We start from the raw sequence: 24,372 nt of genomic DNA on the forward strand, positions 1-24,372 counted from the left end.
TTATTTGCCACGTCTTTTGGGGCATTTGCTACGGGCATACAATAGGTCCATGTTTATATTATTATGGCATTTTAGTCACGGCATAGTAATTCGTTGGAACTAGTGGGCTTTTTTCACCTTGCCGGAGATAACTGGTCAAATTATAAGCGCCAAAATGTTCCCGCTGAATCAAAACTTGGCCCACGTTTTTAATTGTAAAATAGAGGAAACCTCCCCACTTCTCCTTATTCTTCGATACTCCCAATCCCATCATCTTCATCCCAAAACCACCGTAACTTATAACTTAAACATATAGGTCAGAAAAAAAAAAGTAAACCTAAACTTGAATGCTTCATCTTCTACTCTATTGTCCCAATCCTACAACATAATCATTCCTACCTTGTTATTAATTGTTCATTTTTAAACCCTAAATCATGTCAACCCTAAATACCATTAAAATCAGATCGAAAGAAACCCTAGATACTAAAATCTTATACGGGTAAGGGCTATCCATATTTGTTTCGAGATAATTTTTGTTTCCTTCTCTCGAATAAAACACTAGATTGTTTCATTTTTATGTCTGGCAATTTAATTTTATAATGTTTTCGTTAATTTTGGAATTTAATCTGTTTTAGTATAATTTTCTCAATAAAGTTGGTGGGATTCCCTAATTGCTCGATTTGATTTTAGAGGGAAGAAGAGGAAAAGAAATAGGAACATCGGAAACAAGAGGTCGATATAAGTGGTGCTGGTGTTAGTTGATTTCATCAGAAAAAGATGAACATCCTAAAGATTAGGGGGTGAGATTTCTAGAGAGATTACTGGTATGGTTTTTCATTTAATTTAGCATACCATCTACTGAATGTATTCATGGGTTTTTGTTATGATTTATGCAATTTGAATGATGTTCTTGTTTACTGTGTTTCTTTTTTACATTGATAGAGCATAGACACAATTACATCGTGTTATCAGATTAGAGTGGTTATATAATTTGTTTATATAATTAATTTTTTATCGTTACTTGTAAAAAAATCATGTAAAAGTAAAACTGCAGATTACCTAATTGTTCGTTTGTATCTATCGACACATATAAATAGAGATCATGGTTGTTTCAGGACTTCACTTAGATTTTTGTAGTTGGAGGTTTGTGTAAGGGGTAAATCGTTTTATTGTGTGTGTTTGGTTGTAAGTAGTTATTCACTTGGATTTCCCACATTTCCCATGGGTGTTCAGCTTCATAGTTTGAGCTCTTACAATTTTGTGGAAAAGAGCACCACATTTATGCTATATATTAGTGGCATGACTCCGCTATGCCTAGTAGTTTCGAAGGAAGGTATACTAGTTGTAATAGAGCCCTGAATGGTGAAATTTTTCTCAACTCAGGTGATCCTTTTTGGTTGTGTCCCCAAGCGTGTAATTCTAATCAAAACAACACGTACTAACGCAATGCCTTCTCTGTAAACATGAGAAGAGACATCGTTGGAAGTGTGGTAATGTTTTAGCAAAACTAAGTATACTATTTACAACCATAACCTTTCTTAATTGCTCTTTTATTTGTAGAAAATGTCTCGACAAACATAAACTTGTGACCTTGTTGTCCATATCCAACCTATGTATGCAATCTATGGGCGCTGGTTTGGTCGTATTCTATCCAGTAAGCATCTTTTCTTCATAGTGATTTTATTTTTGCATCAGAAAATATATTGTTTCCCTTATATTTCCATTCAAGTCTTAAACTGTATCATTCATGTTCCCCTTGGAACTCTCTTGACTGATGTAGTAATCTACCCTTTCAGAAAAATGTATGCCTCTAAAAGTAGGTAATGTGGTTCATTATTACACTCCACACTCCACTCAGAATAAAGAATCTTAAATTCCTTCGGTACAAGTTCCATTTTTTCTTAAATTTTGTGTTATGATTGAAATTCTCATTCTAAGTTGGTGAATGTCATTATTTTGATTGGTGATTTTAGATTGAGACTGCTGAACGAGCGTCCGAAAAGTCTGATGGTACGCATTCGTGGTCAAAGGAATTATCGTTACATGGAAACTTCTCGAGCTACTTATATCCTGTTCACGATAGCAATGCTCATCTTTTCTTAATTCAATCTTGCAAATGTCTTAGGTATTCAAAATTCGATTTATCTGGATTGCAGGAATTATTAAAGTAGTCATTAAAGTTTGCTCTTTACATCTGAGATATGTGTGGACGAAAATGTTACCTTTAAAGCCAGAATGCTACAACTTATGGACTTAAAGAGGTATAAGGATAGAGAACTTTGGTTTTCTTAACCTATGATTTTGTGCTTTCAGTTTTCATTGGAGGTATGTATATTTCTTTTCCATTTCCTTTATGCTTATGGATGAGTAAAGATAAGTAGACTATTTGAATTTAGAAAAATATGTGCACGCATCTGTATTAACAGAGCTTCAATGATCTTAGAATTATTGGAGGAAATGTTTTCCAATTCATTTCTTTTTGATTTTTCTATAACATTATTTCCTTACGATTTGCAACTTCTAAGGTTTGTTATGAAGGCTAACTTAACATCACCCTATTTGCTCCTGTTTAAGGGTTGATTTTGGTTGAATAATCTTGGAATGTATAGCTCAGTTATGTCCATTGCCATGTGACTAGATGCAGCACACCAGAGTTCGATAATAATTTCGAAGTGTATGTTTTATACTTATTGGGATTTGGCTGGAAAGTATCATCCCATGGTATTAGAATGGTCATGCTTAATTACATCCATTGTAAGAGCAGGTGGAAGGTGATCAGAAGCCCAGGATGGTTGAAAATTACAACAAAAATGGCTGGTCTTTATCTTTTCATGCAAAAATGCAAAGTGAAGATGTCATCTATTCCCCTTAATATCCTCAATTCAAGGTTGAAGCGAAAAGAGATGTCTTATTAGATCACTTAAAGTTATGGAGAGACAGGTTGATCTTGTTGTCAGTAAATATTAACACCTGAAGTTTTTCTACTTCTAGTATCATATGCAGTCGGCTTTTTTGTTTAGTTTTGTTATGTTTCAATATCAAAAATTGACGATAATATTATTTGAGTTAGCTAGCTTATCTGTAATTGAATCTTTTGGATGTATTTGGTTTTTATTAACGAATGAACGAAAGCTTTAAATATTTTTCCTCCGTGAATTATTGGTGAATAATTTTAGTATGAAGTTTCGGTACTTGCTAATAAATCAAACCAAGCTATAATAAACAGACTGTGAAGAAACTCTTAAAGTGACCTTTTGCCACGATATAACATGTGGCAACAATGGCAAATCATGGCACACATGTGCGCTAAATAGCCACGTCTGGAACTAGCAGCAAATGATCAAATAGTAGTTGCCACACAAAACAACCGTGGAAGAGATCGTGGCTAATACAATTAGCCACTGGACTATTTGTTATGACCATACATGCGTAGCAAGTTATCTTTTCCCAAGGATTTTTGGCCAATTGCCACGGCTGTTTGGCATCACTAAAACTCAGTATTTTTGTAGTGTGAATAGTTTTACCAAGAACACAAACAAGTCATGAGCGGTTATACTAAATCACACATATTGGTTGTTCACAAGATATGCAATGAATAACAATAGCAATATCGCCTGACGATTTCCTTTTCGATTCATAAACAAGTTTATGAACTTACTTCCTTAAAACACATGTAAAAAAATTATTTCCTAGGATGAAATCCTCACCTCATACCCATACATAATCACAATAGCATTTAAACGATTATGTCGATGTCTTATCTACAAAGTTTAATGGTTAAGCAATCAACCTCGTATTGTATTCCTTAATACTATGTCTATCTAGAGTGTTCATGCTTCGCAGTTTTGTTTTCAATATGCACAACTTGAAAGATACGTTAGGGAATGAAATAATTCAAGTCAAATATCACTTACCTTAAGTGGAAGGATGATGTTGTCGTTGTAGCTTCTTACTTCTCCACTTTTTCAAGTCTTCACAATACTTGTAATATCTCATATCCTAATACTTTTAAGCTAACCTATACGAAGTTGACTCTATTACATAATCAAGCACTCTTAAAATGAGTTTTGATTCACTAAAATATGACAACTAAACTTGACATACCAACGCTTGGTGGGTTCAACCAAGCAATTGTCTAACAAATTCTGTCTCTCAGATTCTTGTATGCTGAAGAGATGGTATGAAGAGAAAAACGAGTGTATATATGCGCGTCTAACTCTGTTGCAGCTCGGGATGCAGATATTATTGTATGGATTTCATCCATGCATTCATTGTACTTCCTATCAACTTGCATAAGCAATATAATTTACGTTTTTGAATATATCATAGCTGAAAATTTAGGGAAACAAACTTCTCTATGAAAAACGTACTAGTTGTAAGAGATTCAACAATTTCTATTTTCTGCTTTCAACTTCTCGTATTTCCAATGTGACAATTGGTTGATCCCTGCAGCTGCTTTCTACAAGAGGATAAGGGAACTCGTTGGGGTTGGGACGTCTTGAAAACATCCCCTTCTTTCCCTTCCCAGTGCGGCAGTTTGAATAACATGTTGTTTTTGTACCCATATTGGATCGTCCTGAAGATGTTTTTCCATTCTCGATGTAGTTGCAGGAAATCCTACAATACACCCCTCGTATGATTTTATCGTTGATCAGCCTATTTTTAGGTTTACACTCTTAATTTTATTGATTAATTTCTGAATATTCTTACAAGGAAAATAAAGAAATCAAGAATGATCTCTGCTTTCAACTTTCTCTCTCCTATTTACTTATCTCTCACTCAAAAAAGATCTTTCTTTCTTTTACAACTCGAATGACTATTTATAAGGGAAATACATAGTGCATGACAGCTAATCTGTACTTTATTTTCGGATATAGTTTGCGACATTCTCGCAACCTTACAAATGTTGACTTCGCAAGCTTTATAATTTTCGCGAGACTATCACATATTTCTCATGATCCTTGCTGATGTCGTTTTTGAAATTATTCTGCGACGCTTTTGTGCAATACCATTGTTAACTTCGCTGAGACATAACTGTTGCGAGATTCTGATCCTACATCTTGCCTCTTCTCATATCTTCTCTGCAAAGTAGAGAATGATGTGAGAAATGCCGCAACCACTTATTTTCTCATATTCTGCATTTATCACACGTATTCTTTCTTCCATTTATTTCTCGACACGTCTTTTGTAACCGTTACTTTTTAACCGCTTAAATCTTTCTGTATTAACCATGTTTATTTTCTCGAGGAAAAATTCCCTCTATATATATTTCTTTTCATCCTCTTATTCTTTCTTTTTATTCTCTCTGCAACTTCATCGTTCTTCTGCAAACTCAATTGTTGCAACTTTTCTTCTTTCTTCTTCAATCTTTTTAAATTCTTCTTCAACTTCAAATTAGATCTTCACAGTTCGTGATCTTCTTCAAGATAATTTCCCTGCTATCATCTTTCATGGATTCATCAAGGTTAGTCTTCTTTTTTTCTTCCTTATAAATTTTGATGAAATTAATATATTTGAAATTGATCTTGTTTATTGCCTTATGTGATGTTTTTTATGTGATTCCCATACTCTTGTTCTTTCAGCAAAAGCGGATCCAACACTAAATTTTCAGTTCAGAATCCTAACAATCCCAAATCACAGCATAAAGTTGTCGTTCATAAAAGGAAGTCTGCGAATGAGGAGGTAGTAAGAAACACTATCTTTTTCTAATAACAATATTGTTGCCTCTGTTTCTTATCTAGATTGTAATTCGCAGGGCGATAAAGATCTTCATAGACCTCACAAGAAATCTCTCCACCTCAAGGATGTTCCAACTACTGTTCCCTTCCATCTACTCATTTCTTTCAAATCTCCTGCGACATCTTCGCAAGATAAATCTTTATCTCCAATTCATGAAGACGCTGCCTTTGACTTCATTTCTTCCAAATCTCCTGCGATATATTCGCAAGATAAACCTTTATCTCCAACTCGCGAGAATGCTTCCTCTGATTTCATTTCTCCAGTTGATCTTCCTATGACTGAAACTCCCCTTGTGGTTCCTTTTGCGAATGAAGCCTCTTCTCTTCCCATTGAGAATGTTTCTCAACTTTCTGTCTCTACCAGTTCTCTTCCTAAGTCTCCTCCTTTGTCGAAAGAGACCCTGGAAGGGATAAATATTTCTTTCAAGGTTTTATCTGAGATTCTAGATGATGGAAATAAGTCTTCCACTGGTCCCATCAAGTCTAATGTTTGCGAAATTCTGAGCAAGCATTTGGGTTCTGACAAAGCTGCTTCGCAGACAACTTTAGAAAAAGAATGTAATGCTCTTCGTCTTGAAAATCAGAAACTTCAGAATGTTTTGCTGGATCGTGATAATCTTCGCAAGAAGAATGATGAGTTAAGAGGTATGATTTCCTCATCTATGTCTTTAATTTGCCTTTTCGATGGTTTTATCCTTCCCCTGCTTAATTATCCTTTAAATCCCTCTTTCGCATGTTAAGCATTAAATCAGAAACAAGTAATAGAGAGATATCAATTTGAATTTGCTGTTGAAGAAGCCCGTGTTGATAAAGAAGTCTTAATGGATCAATATAACCAATTAGATAATCTCTATTCATATTCTCTTGATCAAATAAATAACCTTACCAATGAAAATACCCAATTAGTTGAAAAACAAGATCTATTAAGTAATGAAGTATCTCGTCTTTCTTATTCTTTAACCAAAGCTAATTTAGGGATGGAAACTTTATCAGATGAGAATAAAACCTTGTTTCAAGAGAAGCGAGTTTATTTAAACAAGATGGAGATATCTTCGCAACAACTTAATATCCTCCAAAAAGTATGTGCTGACCAAGAAAAATCTCTTCGCTCTTTAAAAAATGAACTTAAAGAAGTAACAGAATCATCTATCACTGAAAGAGATTCACTCATTCAAGGTAGAATAGCTTTAAGTGTGAAGAAAAATCATCTTAAAGATCAATATTCCAAATTAGAAGAATCTTATTCTTCTCTTGCGAAGAAAAATGCCTTTCTCATTTCTTTTACCTATAGGGCTTATGGTTACGAGACTGCACCCTAAGTGGGGTTTTCTTCGGGCCGAGTGCAGTATAAGCCAAGACTTGTCAAGAATGGGAAGGACGCTTCAAACGCCCTCGACACTCTTGACTCAACCGTGTACCTCGGCGCCTTTATCAGATCTGCACTCCTTGGGAGAGTCCTTATTACCTTAGTCGCCCAACCTAAGTCATATGCTTAAGTTGATAATACAAGATGCCTCTCCCGGATGGGTTTTATTGACCCCAAATCTTCATGACTCAGGTTCCGGTGGCGGTATATCCTTTCCCTGAGTCATGTAACAGGTACCCCCTAATATGACGTACTTTAGGTCTTACATTTTCCTCTTGGCGAAATTTTATTCGTGAACTAGGGTGTACGCCATAAAGGTTCGCCCCTTTCTTTTATGTCATTGTTCTCTGCGAAAATTTCGCACATCATGATCTTGTTTTGTCATGAATAATCCTGCAATTATTCTTTCAGAATTAATAACTTCTCAAAGCTTCTTACGGATAATATCTTTTCAAGTAAAATTTTTTCCATGGTCTATCTAATCTATGACCAACATCTCTTCCTTCTGGGTCCATTAATCTATAAGCTCATGTTCCAACTATCTCCTTTATGATGTAAGGTCCATCCCATTTTTTCGCTAATTTCCCACCATTTTCTCGCTGATATATTGGTGTTTCTCCCAAAACTAAATCTCCTGGTTGAAATTCACGTATCTAGACACGTTTATTATATTCTCGAGCCAATCTTCGCTGATAAGTCTCCATATGTTGTAAAGCTTTTTCTCTTTTTTCTTCTAATTCATCAAGTTTGTTTAGAATTAAACCCGCAGTAAGATTTTTCTCCCAAGCTTCTCTTTTTGTTGTCGGAATAACAACTTCTGTTGGTAACACCGCTTCAACTCCATATGTTAAACAAAAAGGTGACATTCCAGTAGCTTCTCTTCTAGTTGTATTATAAGCCCATACTGTATTATGTACTTGTTCACACGATGATCTGTGATGTCCTTCTAATTTTTTCTTTAATATATCTGCAATTGTTTTATTTGTTGCTTCTACTTTCCCATTAGCTTGTGGATATAAAGGAGTGGACTTTCCACATTTTATCTTGAATGCATTGAGTAACATTTATATGTTCTGCCCCTCAAACTGTTTCCCATTATCATATACCAACTGTGCAGGAATTCCAAATATGCAAATGATATTTTCGAATATGAATGTAATGATATCTTTGTCGCGAATATGTTGTACTTCCTTCACTTTTGTCCATTTTGTGAAATAATCTGTTGCGACTATTAAGTATCTTCTTTGTCTAGTTCCTGGTAAAAATGGCCCACAATATCTAAGCCCCATTTTCCAAAGGGCCACACACTGGTTGATGATGACAATGGTGCTCCTGGTGCATGTATCTTCTTTCCATGTCGCTGACAATCTTCGCAACGTCTTGATATTTGTTTTGCATCTTCATGCATGTATGGCCAGTAATAACCTTGCATTTTTTCTCTATGTGCCAAAGATCTTCCTCCACTATGATTGCCAGCGTCTCCATTATGTAACATTTTCAGCACCTTTTCTCCTTCCTCTCGTGTCAAACATCTGAGTGATGGTCCACTAAAAGATTTTCGGTATAACAACCCATCTCTTAATTCATAATTCGTTGCTCGGCTTTTTAACTTTTGTGTTTCCAATCTATTTCTTGGTGTTTCTCCTTTCGCCAAATATGCGTGAAGCTCCATTCTCCAGTCTGCGACATTATTTATTTGTTCTTGTTTTTCATTATCTATGACCATCACATCCACATCTTCCTCTTCTTTATTGACTGATGGTGACAGAAGTGTTTGTATATTTATGCATCTCGCAGTTGGATCTGTCATCGTACTTGAGATGAAAGCAAAAGCGTCTTGCGAATTTTAAAGCATGTATCACAGCTTCATATTCTGTCTCATTATTAGTGGATGCAAATTCCAATCTGAATGAAAAAGCCATCTTTATTCCCTCTGGAGAAATTAAAACAATTCCAACTTCATTTCCTTCTCCATTTGATGATCCATCTACCACTATTTCCCACCTATTTGGTTCTGTTATTAAATCTTTTGGATCTCCATGTTCTTCTTCTACATCCATCATGTCTTCTACTGCTTCATCTTCTTCTAAGGGAAATTCTGCCAAGAAATCCGCAACAACTTGTGATTTTGGTGAAGACAAAATTTCATATTTAATATCAAAGTGGCCTACTTGTGCATTCCATCTCTCCACCCTTCCTGATCTTTTAGAATTCTTCATCACTGATTCAATTGGTACTTTTGTTAATACCTTTATCTTGTGTGCTTGAAAGTATATGCGGAGCTTAAATGATGCATAAACTGATGCTAAGATTAACTTTTCAATCTTTGAGTAATTCTTCTCAGTGGTATTAAAAGTTTTGCTAATGTAATAAATGGGTTTCTCCACTCCTGCGTCTACTCGCAATAACATAACACTTAATGCATGCGATGTTGTCGCAAGGTAAATCAATAATTCTTCTCCTGGTTCTGCCTTTTGTAAAATAGTTGTATTCATAATATGTTCTTTGATTCCTTGAAAAGCCTTTTCACATTCATCAATCCATTTAAATTTTGCACCCTTCTTGAGTATATCGAAAAAATATTTGCATTTGTCTGATAATCACGAAAAGAATCTCCCCAGCGAAGCTAGAAGCCCATTCAACTTTTGTACATCTTTTATTGTTGCTGGTGTTGGCAAGTCACGAACTGCTTGCACTTTTTCTGGATCAAACTGTATTCCTTCCTTTGATAAAATGTAGCCTAAATTTTTTTCCGATGCAACTCCAATAGTACACTTCTCAGGATTCAATTTAATGTTATACTGTCGCATTTGTTCAAAAATCTCCCTCAAGTCTTGTACATGGTCTTTATCTTCTAATGTTTTATATATCCATTTTGCGAACACCTTCTCTACCATTCTTTGATATGTCGCTCCCGCATTTCGCAAACCAAATGGCATTTTCGTGTAACAATATAAACCTATAGGGGCAAAGAAAGCAGTATGTTCTTGATCTTCTTCAGCGAGAGGAATTTGGTTATACCCTTTGTACCCATCTAAAGATGATACCCTATCATTTCCCGCTGCGGATTCCACCATTTGAGGAATATCTGGTAACGGAAAACTATCTTTGGGTCAAGCTTTGTTCAAATCATTGAAATCTATGCAAATCCTGATTCCCTTGTTTTTCTTTGGGACAATGACCATATTCGCTATCCATTCTGGGTATTTAGCTTCTCTTATAATTCCTGCCTCAAGCATTTTCTGTAATTCTTCTTCTATTTGGGAATCGTAAGTTGTTGTAATTTTTCTTATTCTCTGTTTAAATGGTCTCACATTTTTGTTAGTCTCCAATTTTTGGCAAGCAATTGATGGATCTATTCCTGGTATCTCATCCATGTTTCCTGCGAAAATATCTTTATATTCTCGCAACAAGTTAACAGTTATTTTTTCTTCTTGTATATCCATTTTGGTTCCAATTCTCAACATTAGAGGCTCCTGTACAGTCCCAACATTTATTTCTTTTGTTGGTTCTGCGGCAGTGTAACTGGGTCTAGGTTCTCCCATTGGTGTTGGTTCTTTTATTGCTTTTATGGGTCCTTCCCCTTCTTCCGAAATTTCGCTAGGTATTCCTTTTTCTTCTTTTGCCCTTATCATATATACTCTAAATTCTTCTTCCTTCTTTGCTTCCTTTGCCAATTTTCTGCGAAATTGTTTCTTTTTTGCTTGTTCTTCATAATGTTTTACTTCAATTTGATGACATAATTTCGCATTGTCAACATCTCCTCTAATTTCACCTATTCCATTTGGAGTGGGGAATTTAATACATTGATGCGACGTTGCTACCACATCTTTTATCACATGTATCCATGATCTTCCTAATAACATATTATATGGCAATTCCATATCCACCACGCACAATGTTTCATATGTTTCGATTTCTCCAAGTGGAATTCGTACCACTATTTCTCCTTTAGGTTTTGTTATGGATTTTCCAAAGCCGTGAACAAAATATGCTGAACTGGACATTTCTTCATCTTTAAATCCCATTCCCCGGAATGCATGATAAAATATTATATCAACTGAACTTCATGTATCGATTAAAGTTATGTTCAACATCCATTCTTCTGTGGATTTTATTGCTGCATCCTTCTCTTTTCGTGTAATAGGCACTGTGATGACCAACGGAGATGTATGGTTCAAATTTTCTTTTGGTATTTCTTCCGCCATGAATGCAATTTTTTGCTTTTCCCAATCTTTCAAGGGTGATGTTTTTTCTACCTCCATAACTTTCTTTCCTTCAAAATTTCGTTTATGTATTCTTCCTTTGATGTTTTCATGGAATTCATTGATCAAGATTTTTGTTATCATATTACACTCCAATCTTTTGCCATTTTCATTAATTCTACTCATCTTTCTTCTAACTGATTCACTAATTTATTTAATCACTTTCTTGATTTGAATATTCTCAATCAACAGTCTTCAACTTTCGATCTTCAATTCCCTGTTTCTAGCGCCATTATGTAGTTGCAGGAAATCCTACACTACACCCCTCATATGATTTCATTATTGATTAGCTCATTTTAGGTTTACACTCTTAACTTTATTGATTAATTTCTGAATGTTCTTACAAGAAAGATAAAGAAGTCAAGAATGATCTTTGCTCTGAACTTTTTCTCTCCCATTTACTTGTTTCTTACTTAAAAAAGATCTCCCCCTCCTTTACAACTCGAATGACTATTTATAATGAAATACATAGTGGATGACATCTAATCTGTCATTTATTTTCGGATATGGTTTGCGACATTCTTGCAACCTTACAAATGCTAATTTCGCAAGCTCTCTAATTTTCGCAGGACTATCACATTTTTCTCATGATCCTTGATGACGTCGTTTCTGAAATTGTTCTGCGACGCTATTGTGTTATACCATTGATAATTTCGCTGAGACATAATTGTTGCGAGATTCTGATCCTACAATGTTCAAGTTATCGAAAAAACTACGAACCATAGAAATTAATTGAAGATGAGTGGTGTCCCAGAAAACTTTAAAAAACTTACTTGTGTATCCATTTGGACCAGGAGCACTTTCAGAGTTGATGGAGAACAATGCTTGCTTGATTTCCTTTACCGTTACGGTCGCCGAGAGCTGGTCACATTGTGATGGTGTCAATCGTGGATCTACTGCTTCAAGAGATCCTCGTCTAGAGTTGTGTTTGGGGCCGTATATTGATTGGTGAAATGATCAAGGATGATTTGGATCACTTGATCTTTATCACTGACTCAGTTGTTTTGCTGATCCTGTAATTGCTTTATGTTGTTGTGTCTCCGGTGGATGGTTTCCTTGGTATCGAAGAAGGTTGTATTATTGTCTCCTGATTGGAGCCATTGAATTCTTGACCTTTGCTTCCAGTATGTTGCATGGCATTGAAGTAAGGTTAGGTGATGATTGCGTAACTCCTTCTCGCGATTTATCCAAAAAATTAGTTCTTCTCCGATGTGGATAGCATTTGTGTTGTTGAATTGCGAATTAACTTTGGAAGATGACCAAAAGTGTCTTTGTTCCATTCCATTAGTGTTTGCCCCGTTGTGATTAACCTGAGTTGAAGATCCAGGGTAGAATCTGAGTCGCTTTGTTATGTCCAGGCAGTTTCGACGATTTGCTTGAGCTGTGGATGTGTCAGTCATAGATGCTCAAACTTGTAATTTTTTTTCCCTTGCCAGTCTATTGTTTTGGTGTGTAGCAGGATAGGTGCGTGATCCGATGTAATCCTTGGAAGGTGGGTGACTCCTGCATGAGGGTTCCCTGTTCGCCAGTGTTGCGTTGCGATTGCTCTATCTAGTCTTTCCATGATGTTGTCTTGACCATGTTGGTTGTTGGTCCAAGTGAATGGATCTCCTCGAAATCCTAGATCGATAAAACCCATTTGGTCGATCATTGTTATGAACGCTTGAGTCTGACTATAAGTGACTTGTCTGCCACCTTTTTTTCCCGATTGATCCATTATGTCATTAAAGTCCCCTATTAGGAGCCAAGGAGTTGAGTTGTTGGTATTTGGGAAGATTGTTGGGAAATCTTGCCAAAAGTCTATTCTTGCGTCTGGATGAGGAGGGCCCTTGATGCCGGTACATATCCACGGTTGTGCAGGGCCAGGTGGAGTAATGATGACGTGAATGTAACTCCGGGACTGAAGAAGAATCTGAATATTTAGGTTGTTCCACATAAGACAAAGTCCACCTCTACGACCTACTTTAGGAACAGAGATTAGGTTTTGGAATTGAAGCGATCGAGCTAGATTTGACATATGTCGGTCATTTGCTAAAGTTTCTGAAAGGAATATGATATTGGGTTTATACAATGATACTAGGCCCTGTAGGTGTTGAATAGAAGTTGGATTGTTAATGCCTTGGCAATTCCAGGCTAGAATGTTCATCTTGGGCCTAGAACGGCTTTGAGTTAGGTAGAGTTTCTTGGGTGAATTTTAGTGGTAGAACGGCTTTGAGTTAGGTAGAGTTTCTTGGGTGAATTTTAGTGGTAGGGGATGAATGCGCTATAGGCCTTTTAGGATTTACTGTTAAAGAGCTCTGACGAAGGTTTTGAATGGAAACTAATTTGGGATTGAAATTGGGATTTTAGAGATGCTAAGAGAAGAAAATTGGAGAGCTGGATTGCCATATTTGTGCCGGGAACGAGACATGGACTAAACGAGCAAAATGATGGATCAGATCTAAAAGGAGTTACGTCCCGACAAAAAAACCGCTTCTTCTTCGTAAATAGAGACGAACGTCCAAAACAAAATTAAGAATAAAAAAATAAATATTTCCCTCAAACGTTTTTTTTTTTCTTTTAAATCATCGACAGGAGCAGCCCGAGAATGAGCACGATAAAAGCGGGTCAAAACATCAAAACAACGGAACAATGGGGGGATAAACAGGCAAATTCATCAGCGAAATAATGAATTCAGGTCCAAAAATCAATTTCAAAGTCCAACTACGCTGGTGATTAAAACAACTTTTACTAGTTTGCCAACACGTGGCTAAAAAAACTACTGACAGCAGGCTTACGTACTTAAATTGCCAAAACAGGCTATAAAGACTATCGACAGAAGCAAAGCTTCATACAGACGACACCTAGTTTTCTAACAGGCACACTACACGAGATAAAACTTCAACATCAAGAAAATTGAAGATATTTTCTTACACACCGAATTAGAGATGAACCAACCCGGTCCTACATGGCCGATTTGGATCAAATCATCTTCACCGAGAGACGAGTCTCTAACAGAAGAAAGAACAGGAAAATCAATTCCTTCTCCTATAGCAGATAGAACCACTATCCAAGGAACAACGAAACCTTGGTCTCTAATAAACTTGCTTTTTCATTAACAATTCAGTAGTACCAACAAAGCAAAAACTAACACTAACAGCTACCAATAATCACCGGAAGAAAAACCAGAAATCCCCAATCTTAAAGCAGAAGCTTAAATCTCGACCCCAAAGATGTACATCATAATTAGGAACAAGGATGTTGATATTTTGTAATAAACCTGATTCTTGGTAATATTGATAGAAGGTAGTGCGTGGAGATGTATGAGCTAGTGATAGAGTTGCTCATACAGAGCTCCTAGATAGATAGAGATAGTAATAGTGGTGGAGCAAGATGTAGTTCTCTGTAAACTCTAGATTGTTATTAGTATTTCTTGCTCACACATTACAATTGATATGTGATTGCCTTTTTATAGGCTACTGACCCTTGGCTTCCAAGTATACTTCCCTTGGACTCCAAGTATACATCTGTTTGCACTCCAAGTAATCTACGGTATTACTTGGTAGACCATCTACACTTGTTCACACCATAACTTTTTTTTCTCTTGTTCACATTACAAGACTAAACTCTATTCACACTTATCTGAGTTAGGAGAACATTACAAATTAGGATATTCTAACACTCCCCTTAATTTGTAATGGTCTTTGATTTCTTGATCTTCCCCCAAATTTTTTTATCCTTGGCTTCTCTTGCTCGCAGTGACTTCATTTTTCACTTGTCGTCATGGCGATGATATTTTGTCTTAGTTTCTCTATGGCTTTGTCTTAATCTTCTGGCTTTATAGAATGATAACTTAGTAGTAGTTTTTCTTCTCCTAGCGGATACATGTCCGCTGACTTCATGTATGGACTCATTTCACCTTTTGGTGTTTGGGGAGTATTGCCGTCTTCTATGCGGATACTCCCGTCCAAACATTTTCTTCTTCTCTTCCGACAACTTGGCTTTCTTGCCATTTCTTTTTCTTCTCTTTTCCGAAATCGAGTAGGTTGTCTTCATTGACGCTCTCTTCCCACAACATGAGGAGGCGATCGTTTGACGCTCTCTTCCCTCAATATATGGAGGCAATCGTTATAGACATTTTCTCGATATCGGCTTCTAAAACTCTTTAACGATTGAGGAGGCAATCCTTGGAGCTCTCTTCCCTCAATAGTCTCTTGAACTTTGCTAACAACTGAGGAGGCATATATGTTGCTCTATTCCCTCGACTTTGTCTTTCAAAAAAGTTGTCGACAGTTGAGGAGGCAATCATGTTGCCCTCTTCCCTCGACTTAATCTTTGTTGTTTGATTATTGAGGAGGCAAACATGTGTCGCTCTCTTCCCTCAATATTAATATCAGAAACGCAATCCCATGTGCACCTCCAACACAACTTCTCTGTTTTCATTTCATGGAGACACTTTTGCTTCTGTAAGTTTATTGAACTTACGAATTCAGTGGAGTTTTGTTTCTTCTTCTTTTTTCTATCTTTTCTTTTTTCATCTTTTTCTTTGATGACACTTGGGATTCGGTGATAGCTAACTTTATTGTGCTAGCCTTCTTCAAAGTTGACATTTTTGATATGTCGATGTTGCATAAACTTTGTCTTGTAGTTTCCTTAGCAGTAGTTTGTTCTTCTTCCAGTGGATACATGTCCACTGATTTCTTTGACGAGTCGAAAACATCTCCAGAACAAGTACACTCGAGACATGCGGCTTTGCAGTGCTAAGCAAATACTACAACAAAGAAATGAAGCGCAACATGGTATCAGAGCTTAGTTCGATCTATATGGGCGTTAAGGTCCGCTTGCGACGAAAATCAAAATCGATGAGAAGATGTGATGCTTAAGAAGATGAGAGGATTCAAACCCCAACGACCAACACAAGCTATCACCCAATCAAGTGTAAAAGAAAAAGAAGAACAAGAAAAGAAAGAAAATGAAAAGAGATGAAAAACAACATGAAGAATTGCTACAGAAGTTCTAAGTTAAGAAAAAAGAAGGATTATATGCAGAAGTAGGCCTGGTCTGGACCCTCACTTTCATTTCTAGACCACTTTTTTTATTTCTTGTAAAACTAGGCAAGTTAAACGGATTCCATCCACTTTAACCATCTCGGTCAATTTATCGCGTTGACTTGTCAATATCTCGCCAAAATATCATATAGGGAGATCTCATACATGTGGTAAGATTACTGAAATGTCCTTCACACGTGTGTGTCAGTCACACTAGGTAAGATGTCCACGTGTTGCTAAAATGGGCTTTTTACAAATCTAAAAAGACCTAAAATGCATTCATTCAGTTCCTCCTTTCCTGTTCTTCTTTCTATCTCTGTTCTTTACCAGCCGCTTCCGAAAATAAGAGAGATTAATGTAGAAAATCTAGGGTTTGAGATGATTAGAGAAAGATAGTGGTAGCTGCAGAAAGGGTGGAGGATGTTGAAGGCGAGCTGAGAAAGGTGTTTCGATTGTGGTTGCGAGCTAAAAAAGCGATGCGTTGCAGTTGATTTTTTTTTTTTGTCTTAAAAGTTGCAATTGCAGTTGATTTGAGATATGGTGATGAAATACAAGCAGTTGATGGTGGATTTGATTTGGGTTTGTGTCAAATTTACAATCTGACTCTAGTTGGAGATGTTACAATTTTTTTTTTAGGGATTTGTGGTTATCTGCATTTGAGATGAAATTGATAAGGAATTGAAATGATTTTTGGTGATGTGTTTGCTGATTGAGACTTGGTAGAGGATATTTAACAATTTAATTATGATGACAAGATGGAGACAAGAGTGGTTGCTGTTGAATTAATGAAATGATAGATACAAGGTCGTGAAAGGGTGGGTTTCATAGAATTGGAGACTCGAGCAAAATCAGTGAAGAAATGGGTTGGTTGTGAACAACACTGAGTACTCATTTTGCCGATGGTTTTGTGGTGATGTACGTCCAAGTTAGGTATTGTTCAGGTTCAAAATGATTATGAATGTGGGTTTGTTATGAAATGTAATTTTGCAGGTCAAGAAATCTATAAGGAGGAGCTAAGAAATCAGCAAAAATCTACCTTCTCACGAACTGAAAATGGAACACAACCTGTTCACAGAATTTCCTGAATGACGAGAACACAGAATGGAACATGAGAGTGGATGGAGACATCTGTTGTATACTTGAGAGCAGCAGGTGGTATTCGCGTTCAATTGGGGGAGGCATTTCTACGGGAATTCGAATAGGAGGAAGATAAGAAGTTTTGGAGGTAATTAAAGGAGATCTGTGGCATGAAAATAAATGGGTTCTTGCATTTGAATGAACATGGAATTTGGTGTTTGTGTGGTGAAAATTGTGTTAGAAGGCAGCAGAGAAGTGAGATTTTTGTGGTTATGTTGATGAATAAGAAGATGGGTTGCTCAAATTGAGTTTGAAACCATAAGATTTGTTGATTTCAGAAGGATGTTTGATTGATTGTTAGTGCAGAGAAAGATAGCGTTCGCTGCACAAAAGGGTGGTTCATGTCGAATACAAGCTGAGAAAGGGGTTTCAATTGTGGTTGTTATGAATTTATTACAGAATTAGAGTGAAATGGTTGTTGTGGAGGTTGAGATCGATGGGATCTATGCTGCGGAGGTTGAGATTCAGAAGAGGTTGTGTAATTTAAGAACCAAAATTGAGACAGAGATGAAGAAGTGGAAGTTGGATTTCAATTGAATTGAGAGATCGAAAAGGTGTTGGTTCTTTGACCTTGAAGTTAAGAGAAGGATGTGCTGTAAGAGAGCTGTAATGATGTTGATGTGAAATAGGTGATGGTATAATTGATTTGAGTCCGCTGTTGTTGTTCCGAGCAGTATCTGAGACAGGGTTATGTTGCTCAGAAATGTGGAGAGCTGATGGTTTGAGAGAGAGAATGGTTGTTACAGAGGAGCTGGAGGCACTTGTGGAACTGCAGAGTTGTTGAGGTACTGTGTTAATTGAATGAGTGCAGTTTATAGTGAATTAGTGGGTAAGTTTGATGGCTGAAGGGATGAGCAGGTGGAGTTTTTGATGCAGTGCTGCAGAAGTTGCTGATGTGTGCATCACTGATTTCAGCTAAAATTGCAGGTATATTGCAGCTGCAGGAATTGATATTAAAAGGCTGGTTGATGTTGGAGTTGTGCTGCAGAGAAGTCACAACTGGTGGTAAATGGGTTTGTGTGTTGCGTCAGAGAATGTCAGATCTAAGAAAATGGAACAACCAAGAATTGGCTTTTTTTGTTACAGGAAAGTCTGTGGAGAATAGTTGTCTTGTGTTATTGAATTGAGTAGGAAGACAGAGATTATCGTGCTGGGATGGTCGAAAGAACTGAAGCAGTTGAAGTGATGCAATGTACAAGTAGTAGCAGGTGGTGTTGCTAGGTGTAGCTGGGAGAACAAATGGTGCTATGAGTCTGAGATGGAATTGCAGGGAGCAGGTGTTAGCAGTGATGTTGCTAGGTGTAGCTGGGAGAACAAATGTTGAAGAGATTAATGTGTATTTTATAGGTTTGAATGATTGGAAATGGGAGGTATTGGTGGAATTGAATCATATTGCAGGGAAAGAGATATAATATGGTCTTAGAAATCAAGAGGGAGTTTATCTCTGAAGCAGCAGCAAAACGCACACGAGGTGCTTGTTAAAATGCATGAACCGCACAACTCTTGTTTCAGCCTAAACTGAATTAGCTTTGCCGTCAATTAGATACTGCTTTTGATGGATTATATACACACATAGATGAGTTGAACTGAGAATGATGGGTTCTCTTTGCTTCTGAGAATGATGACAGGGAAATGGTCGTGATTACAGTACATACATGGGTTGAACTGAAACCGTTCCCCGATTTAAATCAGTGACACAGACTCAAATCGTCGATTCAAAGGACTTCAAAGGAGGAACTGAGTTAAATCAATGATATAACATTAAATCAGTGATACAAAGGACTTTTAGGTCTTTTTAGTTACACCTAACGGTGCTAACTTTCCATCCATCACTTTTGGTCAAAACTTGCCTAGTCTAGCAATAAATAAAAAAAGTGACCTAGATTTGAAAAGCACCAAAAAAACAGGCCTACTTTTGTAAAAAGCCCAAAGAAAGAGAACAGTTGCAAAGAAGCTATGATGCGAGCAAAACAAAATAAAAAGTGTGAGTTTGGAGAGAACAATATTGCTCCATATACGGGAGCTCTGTATGAGCAGCAACATCAAAACTAAGCTCATACATCTCCATGATCATCAAATATCTAAAAAATCATCTCGTATTAGAGCTTGTCTCGATCCATATGGGCGTCAAATTAAGCTTCCGTTTCAAATTGAAGAGATAAGAAGATATATATATATGAAGACATGATGTTGAAGAAGAAGAGAAGATACGCCCCCAAAAATCAGGTGTTACAGTGTGATTACAAATTGGAAAAGTCTAATTTGTAATCTAGTTTGCTTGATAAGTGTGAACTAGGTTCTATAACATTAGGTGTTAGAAATCTCTAGAGAATACTAGAGATAGGAATCAGTCAGCTGTTACAGTGTGAAAACATGAATATGTAACTGGTTTGATCAAGATAAGATAGAGAAAAGAATTCTCTAGAGTCTGTAAGGGTCGGTCTAAAAAGGCTAGCTAACAGTGTTCTCTAGAAAAGTCTAGGTAAAGTCCTAATCGGTATACAAAGCCTATAAAAAGGCAATGATGTCCTCAGTTGTAAGGTGAACAAGAACATTAATAAAAAAGTGAGTTTGAGAATCATCTTGTTCCATATCTAGGAGCTCTATATGAGCAGATCTAATCTATGCTCATATATCTCCGTGATCATCAAAACATATCAAAAATTCAACACGGTATCAGAGCCACGTTCCATCCATATGTGCGTGAAAGTCTTCCGCAAGATCGAAAAGAAAATAAGAGAAGAAAAAGAAAGAGCACCTCCTAATAAGTGATCAAGAAAAATTTATTGAGATGAGAAAATATGAAGTTTAAAGAAAAAATGAAGAAGAAAAAGGGAAAAAAAAATCTTCCTAATAAGTGATCAGAGACTGAGAGAAGAGAGCGTTGACAAGTCTACCTCCTCAACTGCAAAACAAGGAGTTTGAGGCCTCCTCAAATATCAAAGCAAGCAGTGTCATCTTTTGCTTTGATATTTGAGGAGGCATGAGTTTGAGGCCTCCTCAAATATCAAAGCAAGGAGTGTCATCTTTTGTTTTGATATTTGAGGAGGCATCTGTACCTCTACCCTCAAACTCCTTGTTTTGCAATTGAGGAGGCAGTACCTCTATCCTCAAACTCCTTGTTTTGCAATTGAGGAGGCAGATTTGTCATCGCTCTCTTCCCTCAGTCTCTGATCACTTATTAGGAAGTGTTTTTTTCTTTTTTCTTATATATATTTTTTTTTGTTCATTTTTTTTCTTTGGTGACACTTAAATTGTAGATCAAATGTGAACTCTTCTTAATAGTGTTTCCACTTCCCTTGTATTTTTTCTTTGTCAGCAACTTTTTTCTTCTTCTCGGGTGTTTTTAAACTTCATATTTTCTCTTTGTTTTTAAACTTCATATTTTCCACTAAATCTATGCTCATGCATCTTCCCCCCGTAATTTGTAATTGGTTTTTGTTCTTGATCTTCACCCAATTTTCGCTTCGGCAGTTGTTTGCTTTCCGCTCGCAGTAGTTTTTTTTTTTCTACTTTTCCTTGTAGTGTCTCCATCGCCTTGTCTTCTGTTTTCTTCTTTTGTTGCTAGCCTAGAAATTTTGCTAGCTCTTCAGTTGCCATTTTTGAAGCTTGATCTCATAGATGGTTCAGAGGTTCCACCTTTACCCAACCATTTTTTCTTCTTCTTATCACGAGTAGAATTTAGAGTCTCGTGACAACATGGCACTCCTGCCAATTTTTTTCTTTCTTAATTTGAGGAAGCAATCTTCTGTTGCTCTTACCCTCAAATCCTTCTCTGATCACTTATTAGGAAGTGACCCATTTTTTTGTTTTGTTTTCTTTTTCTTCACGGAGACGTTTTTCTTCTTCAAAAACTACTGCAACTTTTTTCAACAAACTCACGAGTCTGAACATCTTCTCAATACATGAAACAAAAGAGAATTTAAAAGAGGTGTAAATGAATTCACCAGGAGATACTAATCCAATCTCTGCTTTATTTGACATGTTCACGTACCTATATTCTATAGAGGAAATCTTGTGGAAAGATAAATCTAGAGAATTATGGTTACAATAAGGTGATAAAAATATGTCATTCTTTCACAAATCCACCATGTTTAGAAGAAAACGAAATAACATTTCTTGGCTTAAAGCCAGAAATGGGACTTGGTTAACAACTAGAGAGGCCATTGGTGAAGAACTCATCACATATTTTCAACAACTTTATAGCAAAGTTACTGACAACATCACTGATACAATTAAGTCCAAAGTTACTCACACAGATAATGAGGCTCACACAGATAATGAGGCCCTAGTGGCCCCGTTGACAGATGAGGAAATAAAGAAAGTTGCCTTCCAATTGGGAGCAAAAAAGGCACCAGGACCTGATGGGTTCACTGTCCTGTTCTATCAAAATTACTAGGAAATGGTAGGAGAAAGTGTCACTATGATGGTCAAACAATTCTTTGAGTCTGAACATCTTCTAACACAGTTTAATCATACAAATATAGCCTTGACACCAAAAAAAACCCTATGGCTGACTCTGTCGACCAATTCAGGCCTATCGGGCTGTGCAACTTTGCTTAAAAAGTTGTCTCTAAGACTACGGCTAATAGGATGAAGCCATTACTGGAAAAAGTAATATCACCTAATCAAAGTGCATTTGTCTCCAAAAGGCAAATTGTTGACAATATTGTGTTGGTCCATGAGCTAATACATTCAATCAAGCATAAAGAAGGAAGGGTGTGATATGTTGCCATAAAGTTGGACATGTCCAAAGCCTATGACAGGCTTGAGTGGTCTTTTTTGGCCAAAATTTTGACTAAATTGGGCTTTCATCCAAAGTGGATAAAGCTAATTATGAATTGCCTGGGAACTGTATCGTATTTTATCATTCTTAATGGTGCCCCATTGGGGAATTTTAAACCAGAAAGAGGATTAAGGCAGGGGACCCTTTATCCCCTACCTATATATCATTTGCGCAAAAGCATTATCGTCTTACATCAAACATCCAGAAGAAATTAACCTGACGACAATTTGCTTTTTGCTAAGGCCACCATTCCAGAGTTCCACGCTATTAAAGAGTACCTGCAAAAATACTGTAAAGCAAGTGGTCAAGAAATTAATTTCGACAAGTCGGGAATTTTTTTCAGTAAAAAAGTTCATCCAAAACATATAAGGATATTAGCAAAAATTCTTAATATATCTGAGCTCAACCTTGGGGAAAAATATCTAGGGGCTCCTATAACAGTTTTAAGATCAAAAACACAAACTCATCTCGCCCTCCTTTCTGCTGTAGAAAAACGAGTTAATGGTTGGCTCACCCAATTCTTATCCAAAGCAGGAAGAACCACCTTGGTAAAACATGTGGGCCAAGATATGTCGTTATATCAAATGGCAACATTCCTGATCCCTAAAAGCATGTGTCAGAAGATTGATAGTCACTTGAACAGATACTGGTGGGGTGAAGATCCTAATTCAAAAAAGCGAAAACTTCACTTGATAGCGTGGGAAAATATTTGCAAATTAAAACAAGAAGGAGGTCTGGGATTCGGAATTAGCGAAATTAACAACATGGAAATGATGGCGATGAGTGTGTGGAGGTTAGTAGAGCAACCAGACTCACTCCTAGCAAAAGTTTTAAAAGCTAAATATTATCCTAAGACAGATATCCTAAACTCTAAATTCTCAGACCGATCCTCGTGGGTCTGGAAATGCTTACATCGTACTATGTGTAAAATCAAACCATTTATATCATGGGTAATGGGGGAAGACAGTTTCATCGACCCATGATGTGACAACTGGATACCTGGTAAAGGGATTGCTACACCAAAGAATAACTCTGCTCCTGATGTAAACTTGAAAGTACAAGACCTCATAATTCAGGAAACAAGAACATGGGATACAGCAAAACTAAGTGTTGTCTTTGATCAAAATACAAAAGAATTGATTGAACAAATCACTCTTAGTGTTGAGCCCTCTAGTGATAGAAGGGTATGGGTTCCATCAAAAGATGGCAACTTCAATACAAAATCTGCCTATTGTGCTCTCAGCACGAGTGGGGACAAAACAAACAATGAACTTTGGTTAACCTTGTGGAAACAAAACCTCCCTGAAAGAATTAAGTTGTTTGTGTGGAAAGCTTTGAAAGGGGCATTACCTACTAAATAAATTCTACATAATCGTATACACAGTTCCGAATATATTTGCCCTAGGTGTAAATTGAAATCTGAGACCATTACGCATTCCCTAGTATCTTGTGCTAGACTGAATCAAGTATGGGTAATCCTAAATATTCAGAATATACAGTTCCAGAATTTTACCTTTGATCAGTGGATTAGATATTGGCTCCGGCTACAACCTTACAAAGATTCTTCTGGAAGAGATGATTCGTTCATGAAGATTGCGTGCATGATGTGGTCAATTTGGACAAGCAGAAATGAGATCGACCACAATGACTTACTAGAAGAACCTTCAACAATCTGGGCAAGAGCGAAATCCATGTTGATAGATACCCCTAAAGCTCCAATCATGAACAAGATATCTGCAATAACACCCCATCAGTTAACATCTCCATGGGAGGATCCTCCAACAGATTGGATAAAGATAAATGCTGACGGTGCTTGGAATCTAAACTCTAAAGAACGAGGAATGGGGTTCATTATCAGAAATTCAGAACTAATATTCATTTTTGCTCAAGCAACTTACTTGGATTGCTGCTCAGCAGAAGAAGCGGAGATTCGAGCCATTAGAGATGCCCTAAATCCTGCGTGGAAGAACAAACAGGATTAGATTATCATTGAAAGTGATGCCATGAATACCTTGCACCAAATCAATCATAAGACATTTTTGAGAGACCAGAGAACTCACTTTCTATTTCAAGA

General features: G+C 36.8%; 1 pseudogene; it reads right to left on the minus strand.

The window, feature by feature from the left end:
- LOC113316334 overlaps positions 1-17,557 on the minus strand; it is a 58,931-nt pseudogene extending 41,374 nt beyond the window's left edge.
- Between the last annotated feature and the right edge of the window lie 6,815 nt (positions 17,558-24,372).

This window comes from Papaver somniferum, chromosome 10 (assembly GCF_003573695.1).
Source record: "Papaver somniferum cultivar HN1 chromosome 10, ASM357369v1, whole genome shotgun sequence".
Lineage (NCBI taxonomy): Eukaryota > Viridiplantae > Streptophyta > Magnoliopsida > Ranunculales > Papaveraceae > Papaver > Papaver somniferum.